Consider the following 8,622-nt stretch of genomic DNA (forward strand, 5'->3'; position numbering starts at 1 on the left):
TGGGTTTTCCTAATTGTGTTCTTGAGCTCCAATTAGATTTTCTACCTAACCTTTCTTACATATAACAGCTCAAACTCCAAATATACTTGTTCTAACATGCTATAAACACCAAATTACAACATTTAGAAGCTTAATTTCATAAATCAAACACATGCATAGCTCATTTTCCACCAAATTCTTTATCGACATAACAATTTCATGCATTCAAAGCTTCTACTCCCATGGATTGTACATGCATGTGACACATAACCTTCATTCTCATCCCATATGATGGAAAGGTGGACAAATACATGGATTTCAACCAAATTGCAACATGAGTCATGTAGTTCAAGCTCAAATATGCAAATTCCAAACAATTACATACATGCATGCATATATAGTCTTCCAATTCAACAAAACCAACTCAAAACATGCTCTTGACTATTAATTAACTTTGAACACACAAGATTAAGTCATGAAATCATGAATCAATGCTTACCTAGAGGTTCAATTCCTCCAATCTATGGTCAATTCTGGAGTTGGCCTCCAAAATCAAGCTTCAATGATCAAACTCTCAATTTCTTTCACTCTCTCTCTCTTAGCCGACCCTCTCCCCTTCTTTGAGTCCAAAAATCAGCCAAAATGCACTAAAGGAAGGAATTTGATGGTATAATGCCCTTACAACATAACCCACTAATGCCAATATAACAATAATAAAGTAATTGGGCACTAATTCATCAATTTAATCGATTTAATCTAGTCCGGATCAATTTTTCAATTAAACTTCACCGTAGGCTCTAAAAATTATGCCAATCACAATGGCGTAATCAATTCCGGGTTCTGTGGCCGGTAAGGCCTTCAATTTAATTTCCAAAGCAGATAGTCAAACAGATATTCCTACGGTGAATAGATATTCAATTCAAAACTACATATTTTCACATAATAGCACACAAAATCATACTAAACACATAATCATACTCATATTAAGGACCAATTAGCATACTACAGAACAGGGGTATCACAAAATTATGTCGAACAAAATCAGTCTTATCTAGGTGTTCGACATAATTTTGTGTACTGTGGTTGTGATATTGTTGCTTTCTTGAATACTTTGTTGTTTGAACTTATATTGGTTTCCATGTAACTTACCCTAACATTTTTATATGTTACTTTATTATCAGGCATTATATTTGTCTTACTAATGATACATTTCATTGTTATATTGGTTCATTCTTCCTTAAGGAACAATCAAAAGCCAACATATTTGTCTTATTAATGATACATTTCATTGTTATATTGATCATTCTTCCTTATAGGAACAATCAAAAGCCAACATCGCGTCCAGAGAAAATATGAATACAAAACATAGGTGTGGTTCTTGGTCAATCCCTGTTAGAGTAGAAAAACTTGTACGTATCCTTGCAGTTTAAGAATTATATTAGATTCTTAGCTTTATTTATTAAATATTTGGTCTATCAAATTAGACACGAGAAAAGAAGATGCTACTTGATCTAGTAGAGTTTTACAAGGAAACTCACTATAATGAGAAAACACATGAGTGGATCTCATCTAAAGCTCAGGGTAATTATGTGAGTATATATTGCAATTTTTTATTAACAAAATTTTAGATTACTATTTGTTATAATCTTATTTAATTTTCTAATAATTATTTATTTTGTTAATATTTGATAGGAAAATATGATACAGACACAGGTTGATCACCTTTCACAGCCGGGATCAATCCATTGGATTGCAGAAGAGCTGTCAATCAAAGTCCTAAAGCCAAGGTCTGGCAACGTAAAGGGACTTGGCATGTGACCTTCATCCTCTATTAGGAGGACCACTACCATATATGCTAAAACAAATGATTATGGGAAGTGCCTTGAGATGCAAATAGAGACTTAGAAGGAACAAATACAAATGCAAAATAATAAAATAGAAGATCTTGAAGAGGGTAAGAAGAAGCAAGGGGAGATAATAGCAGATGTCGTCAACTTTTTGAGAAGCAAAGGATTCACTGGACACTTTGGAAGTGGAGAGGACTCATCCACAAGTGGACATACTTCTTGGTAAAGTATATTAACTTTAATAAAACAAATTTTATAAAAGAATATATGTTTGAAGAATTAGGAAGTAATGGAAACGTGCATAGGACACCCAATTTGTACAGGTGCACGGGTTGTATAAATTGTGAACTAATCTAAAAAATAACTTTTTTCTCCACACTTAAAGCTTCAAAGAAGGCCGTCGAAAGACTAAATTATCACACAACTACAGATTTGTACAGGAACCAACAGAAACACCTTAGGAGGGACAAATATAAGTTGTATGAACTTACGACACATTAATGGGATGCACCATTTGTGAATTAGCTTTAAAATTAAATTTTTGTTCCCATAATCTCGAAAAAAGTCTGTTAGAGGGATAAATTGTATAATTGATCTAATTGTAAATTGATTGGGTACTAATGTTTTTAATCTTTTGTGTAATTGATTAGTTACTAAAGCTTTTAATTTATTTTTTTGCAGATTGGATTGGGGTGGCATTTTTGACGTGCAACAATGATTTAATTTGCTTGAATGTTCATTTTTGTTTGATAAGGATACACATACTTTGTGGAGTTGCACTAGTTCTTGTTGGATGTTTGGTGCAATTGCACTAGTTATAACTGTTGGATATTTTGTGAATATTGCACTAGTTATAATTGATGGATATTTTGTCGATATTGCACTATTTTATTGTATTAGGATGAAATTATTTGTAATGATGAATGAATATGTTCATTTTGTTAATTCGTAAATGTGTTGATTTATAGCAGGTTAAGTTAACTTGTGATAGAATTGTTTTATTAAACAGGTTTCAACATGAACAGGATTATATTTGTTGAACTAAAATTCAAATTTTGATAAAATAGGTATATAATGTGGAAAACAAATATTATGGAATTAGTGACAAAATTTTTCATCCCTAAAGAATGTTTTTTTTGTTCCTTATTTGGCTTAGGTGGATGACTAATTTTGTCATGAATTCTTTATTTCGTCACTAAATGAATGTGTCGTAATGAAAAATATTGTCACATTTTATCACTATCACCCTCAATGTGTGACAAATTTTTTTTGACATTATTTCATCATTTTTAATGATGAATTTGTTTTTGTCTCTATTGGTAGCTTCTTTGGCAAATTTTTTTCGTCTTCGTTTATATTAAACGTGACAAAATTATTTTGTCTCTTCTTCTTATATTTATGACAAAATTCTTGTCTCTAATTCCTTCCTTTAATGACAAAATATTTTGTCGCTAATTACTTACAAGTATGTTCCCAACAGAGTATATTGGAGACAAAAAAAAAAATCGTCACACATTTACCCTTTTCAATGACGAATTTATTTTTTCGTCTCTAAGACCTTTTAGCGACAACGCTTTGACAACAAAACGGGTGACGACAACTTTTCGTTGTAATTAGTTTGGGTGACGAAATGTATACATTTGGGGACAAATTTGTTTCGTCTTTAAACCCCAAATTTGTTGTAGTGAGTTGAGTAAAATTTCCCTTTTTGTGAAATACAAATTTCTATCTAACTCAATCCTCAAATTAAGTCATAAATTCACAGCAATATCATATAATCATCTTCAAAACAAAAGATACTAAGTTAAAAGTAACCCTACCTCAAACAAAGAGCAAGAAGGCTAGACCTCTAGGAGAATCCCTTGCAAGGACGAAATCCAATCAGTAGGAAGGAAGATCTTCACTTATACTTCTCTTCTTACAAGAGATTTTGACTTAGATCTTAGTGAAATGAAAGGTATTAAAATGAGGAGCTTAGGATTTTTCGGAAGGAAAGGGAGGGGAAAAAAATAGAAAAGAAAAGATGGAGAAATGATCTAAAAAGTTACTTTTAAAGTTGCTGAATTCGCACAGACCGCTCAAGCGATGAACAACACCTATCAATACTTTTGTCTACAAAATGAGCTACTGAGAGCCTTGAATCTTCGCTCGAGTGATCCACCCTGACCTGCAAAACTACTGTATACCCGCAATCTTCGCTCGAGTGGTACTTTCACCGCCCAAGCAATCACTTGGAACAAAATGTCACAGAGAGGACCAAGTCCAAAAGAACTTAATTGATAGTGAACAAATAAAAAGGTGGTACTAAATCCACACAGTGAATAGGATAGCCCATGTCGCCCAAATGAGGCGGACTGCTTATGTGACGTTCATGTGGAAACTTTACTTATTTATTTTTTATGATATTAAATTTATTTGTTGTTAATAATATAAAATCTCTTATCAACTCTTTTTTTTAATAAATTCTATATCTCTAGTAGTACTAGTTTTTAGTAGAAAATTACATCATTGTTGACAATTTTCTATTAAAATTATTACTTGATTACAATCTAACGACAAATCTTGAACATACAAGTGATGATAAATGATAAACACATAAAAAAGAAAAACTTATTACTTCTTATATTTTTTAGATGCTTTTGATTTAGGCCAACTATACTTTCAAAATAAGAATAGTATCTAAAGATTTTGACAGTTACCTGAACATAATCGGCACAGGGCTCTGGCAATGGTAAGTTTCCAGTTTATAGAGCTGGCTAACCCCAACCTTTCCTTCCTTAGATCAGGCTTAGCATATATTTGTTTCATTTCCTACCTCAGACCCTAACTTTAGAAACTGTTTCTTTCATTATGTGTAGGAAACGTAAGATCAATAATATGTCATATAAAAGCAGTACACTCTTTTTGAAAAGAAAATATTTTTATTTATTGAACATCAAATTTACAAGGAAAAAAGGGGTGTCTGTAAACTATTACATTCTTAAAGTATTATTTGCTCTAAGAAGGCCTAAGATCCAGACTTCTTTCTTAGTCTAAGTATACTCTAAGTAATTTGTGTCCCATTTTGTTCTCTATTAAGGCCTTTATATAGGCACTTATGGACTTCAAGCCTAGATTTCAACCTAATCTATAGACATAACATATTTTACATATTATATTTTATTGTTGATAGAAAACAAACAAGCGACAAGCAAAGGTGGCTGTGGTAAGGTGATCACATGTTACTGAGGATAGATATAGTGTTGTATCTATTTTTCTTGGTTTGGTCTTATTTTATGCCGTAAAGTGAGTTTTGTCTTACTTTTGCACTAGAACACCTAGCATTACACCATCCTTGGGTTGTTGAGGCCTTAGAAGGCTGTTGTTAGGGTTCTCGGACTAGTTTTGACCAAAGGAAGGTGCTGGAGTGGTGTTCTTGAAGAGGTTCTTCAAAGGTGAGAACCTACCTTCTTTATTCCCCATTTTTGCACAAGCTTTTAGCCTATCTTGCTTATTGTTTTAAGCTTCGACTATAACTGATAAAAGTTCTGATTTTGTGTGTTTTAGAACTTTGTTTGAGGTCACTTTGAGGTTTGGGGTTGTCTCCCCCCTCCAAGGCCTTGTTTTAGGCCATACATTTTGGCCATCGTTTTGGTCTTTGCATGACCTCTCTACCACTGAAATCTAGAGGATTTTTCAGTGGTGGAGAGGTGGTTTTGAGGACCTAAATAGGAGAGGATGATCCCCTCTCCTTGTTGTCTTTAATGCTTGCATGAATGGTTTATGTGGTAGCATGTGTATTTAGTTTGTTTTAGCTCTATTTCAACATGTATTAGGCTTTGTTTTTCCATGATACACCTCTGTTTTGAGTTGGTTTAGACATGCCATGTATGCTTCGTACACTTGTCTTATAATCCCATGATTTGGCCTTAACATGCATCATGTTGTAACATGTGTTTTTAGCATGATTTTGGCTTAACTCCATGAAGCTTTTAGCCTTGTTGTAGTATGCTTAAGCTCTGTTTTTCATTGTTTTAGTTATGCTTGCATTGTTTTGTATAGCCACCATGCAATCTAGCTTGTTAGCTTTGGGTATTGAATCCTCTAGCATGCTCTATGTGGATCATTTCAATGGTTTGGCATCACTTAGAATGCTATTTCAGTCCATATTTCATGCTTATAAACTTACATTTATCATTCCTTTTCTGTCTTAAAGAGTTTGTGTTTTATGCCTCATGAATGTGTCGTTGTGTATGCCATCATGCTTAGGTCATTGGGATGCCATCTAAGTGGGTTTTTGGGCTCATTTTGACATGTCATAACTCTGTTTTGGGTTGCTTAAATCATGCCATGTTTGGTTATATTAGGTGTAGTGTAACACCTCTTTGATGGCCATGCATGCTTCATGATTTTGCCCCTTTGTTTTAGCTTGTTTTGGCTTTGGTCATTGCATGTTTTAGGCTCACTTTAGCATGATTTAGGACTATTTTGGGTCATCCTTGCCATATGCTCTTTGTTTTGTGTAGTTTTGGTTTAAGTCCCTCGACTAGTCTTAGGCTTCAGTCTTGAGCATGCCATGCTTGGCTTGTTTATGTGATTTGGCATCACTCCTAGCTTCATTTCAGAGCATGTAATGTTGTCACATTTGCATGCTTTTCATTCCTTTTAAGTGTGTTTAAAGGTTGCCCCTTTTGTGCTTAAAGTGATGGGCCATTGGCATGCATATTTGTATGTGCATTTGCCCTCATGCCCTTAGCATTTTGGCCACTGTTTTGGACCTATTAGAGAGATGTCCATCTTGGTGTAAGACCATTCCCGCATGTTGTTGCATGCTTGCCTTGCATGTTGTCGCATACTTGGCCTATTAATATGTTGTTGCATGCTTAAGCGATAGTGCATTTGGCATGCATTCTTTTGGTTTTACGTTGCTTAACATGTTGTTACATGTTTGCCTCACATGTTGTTACATGATTGAATGAAGTCACATGCTTGTTCGTATGCTTGTCTTTGCATATTGTCATATGCTAATTGCCTTGTGTAACATTGTTGCTTGTATGCTCATTTTGCACTAGTATGCTCGCATGTTTAGGTTTCATAGCATCGAGCATGCATCCCTTGCCTCTTGATCAACCATGATAGACGTTGGGGTTCCCACATTTGTTTTGTGTGCATTTCATTTGACATTAAAATGCACACTTGGCACCTTGGGCCATCATGCATTAAAATGCGTGATTGATGGCCCGAGGGTCGAGAACCATAATCCTTTGAGTCTCAAACATGATAAGGATGGTGGTGGTGCAAACATTGCTTTGAAAATGCATTGCCATGTTCTGTCTGTCCTCTATTGCAGCAAAACAGGATTCTGCAGGAAGAGATGGTCGGCCGACCATCTTCAGTGCCGGCTGGCTACAAATTTTTGGCCGAGAGCCCCATTTATGGTCGATGACCAGTTCCCCATGGCCGGTGGCCTCACCTCTTGGTCAGTGACATCCCACAGTGCTCAAGGAGTGATTCTGAAGCTTCCTTGGGACTTGTGAAGTTTTCAGAAGTACATATCAGTGTAGACAGAGGCAGCATGAATATGGCGATGGATTTCCGAGCGAAGCCGAGCATGCACACATCCATCCCTCTTCCCGAGGCCTCTTTACTGCTTTCTTAGCTTAATTAATTTGTTTAATTAGTTAAGTGTTGTGTAATAATTAGTTAGCTCGCTAGCTAGTTAATTATTTGATTTGTATTATTCTTTCGGTCCCTCCCCCGAGAGGGCGCAATTGTGTAATAAGCGTGCGTGTGTGCGATGCATGTCTTCTAACCTCCACTTCTTTCTCCCTTTTACTTAACCGCTTACGATGGTTAGTTCTAGGGCATGTTTCAATTAGCATCCTTATGCTATGAATGTTTGCATCATTCATCTGTATTGCATGCACCGGGCTTGGCGCATCATACTAACTGCATAGTATTTCAATTCCAACTTGAATACATGTATCAAATTGCCCCATATCGTATGCCATCTTAGATCAGCCGAGCCTATTCTAAATTGCATTTCGTATGTGTTGCATTAGCCATCTTAACATGGACTTGGATCATACATTTGATTACTAACATGTTCTTGTTTTGGCTCGGAGTACACTGTGAGTGTTTATGCTTTAGCACCTTGCATGTGTGTAAGTGTTAACATGACAGCATGCTTGCCATAAGGCTATGTGCTTATGTGATATAACTGCCTGAATGCCTGTGGGTGAAGGTTGGGTTGCTTGAATTGGAATAATTCATCGAAACTCGTGTTTAGCCTACTTACGAGTAGCAAACTTCAATTCATTTTCAAAACAAAACAGATATGCGATACTTTGTTCCAAATTAGGCAATCTAGTCTATACTCGTATGTTGTGCGCATCACATAGTAATTCTAGGTTAATAACCGGAATAAGAACGCATAATATTTTCAAAACTCGATATCATGGTTAGTAGATCGGCCGACCAGGGGTGCTCACGAAGTGACCTTCCCCAATCATACCCAAGTTCCCGAGCTTGGCAACTTTGGTGATGACGGACACGTGGCCTTAGGCACGAGTCAGGGTTTCCTAAATTCCCCCAAAATAAAATATTTAGGTTGCGACTCTGTATCTGGCAAAGCAGTCCATGTTTGGCACTTCTTTCTAAAAATCAGTTTTTCAAAAACGATTTGTCAAATTTGGACTCTTTGATGATTCATCGATCTTGTATTGCACTCTACGAGATTAGATACAGGACCGTGACATAAAGTCCTGAACTGTAGTAAGCCCAAACGAACGAAACGGGATTCCCTCCCGGGACGTTC

General features: G+C 35.7%; 1 long non-coding RNA gene across 1 annotated transcript; it reads left to right on the forward strand.

Moving 5' to 3' along the window:
• The first annotated feature begins 1,952 nt into the window (after window positions 1-1,952).
• On the forward strand, window positions 1,953-2,599 carry LOC145799181 (uncharacterized). The gene is made up of 2 exons (XR_014341199.1): window positions 1,953-2,048; window positions 2,508-2,599. It is a non-coding gene; the product is annotated as an uncharacterized LOC145799181 (long non-coding RNA).
• The last annotated feature ends 6,023 nt before the right edge of the window (window positions 2,600-8,622 follow it).

This window comes from Camellia sinensis, chromosome 9 (assembly GCF_055761805.1).
Source record: "Camellia sinensis isolate YWXY chromosome 9, ASM5576180v1, whole genome shotgun sequence".
Taxonomy (NCBI): domain Eukaryota; kingdom Viridiplantae; phylum Streptophyta; class Magnoliopsida; order Ericales; family Theaceae; genus Camellia; species Camellia sinensis.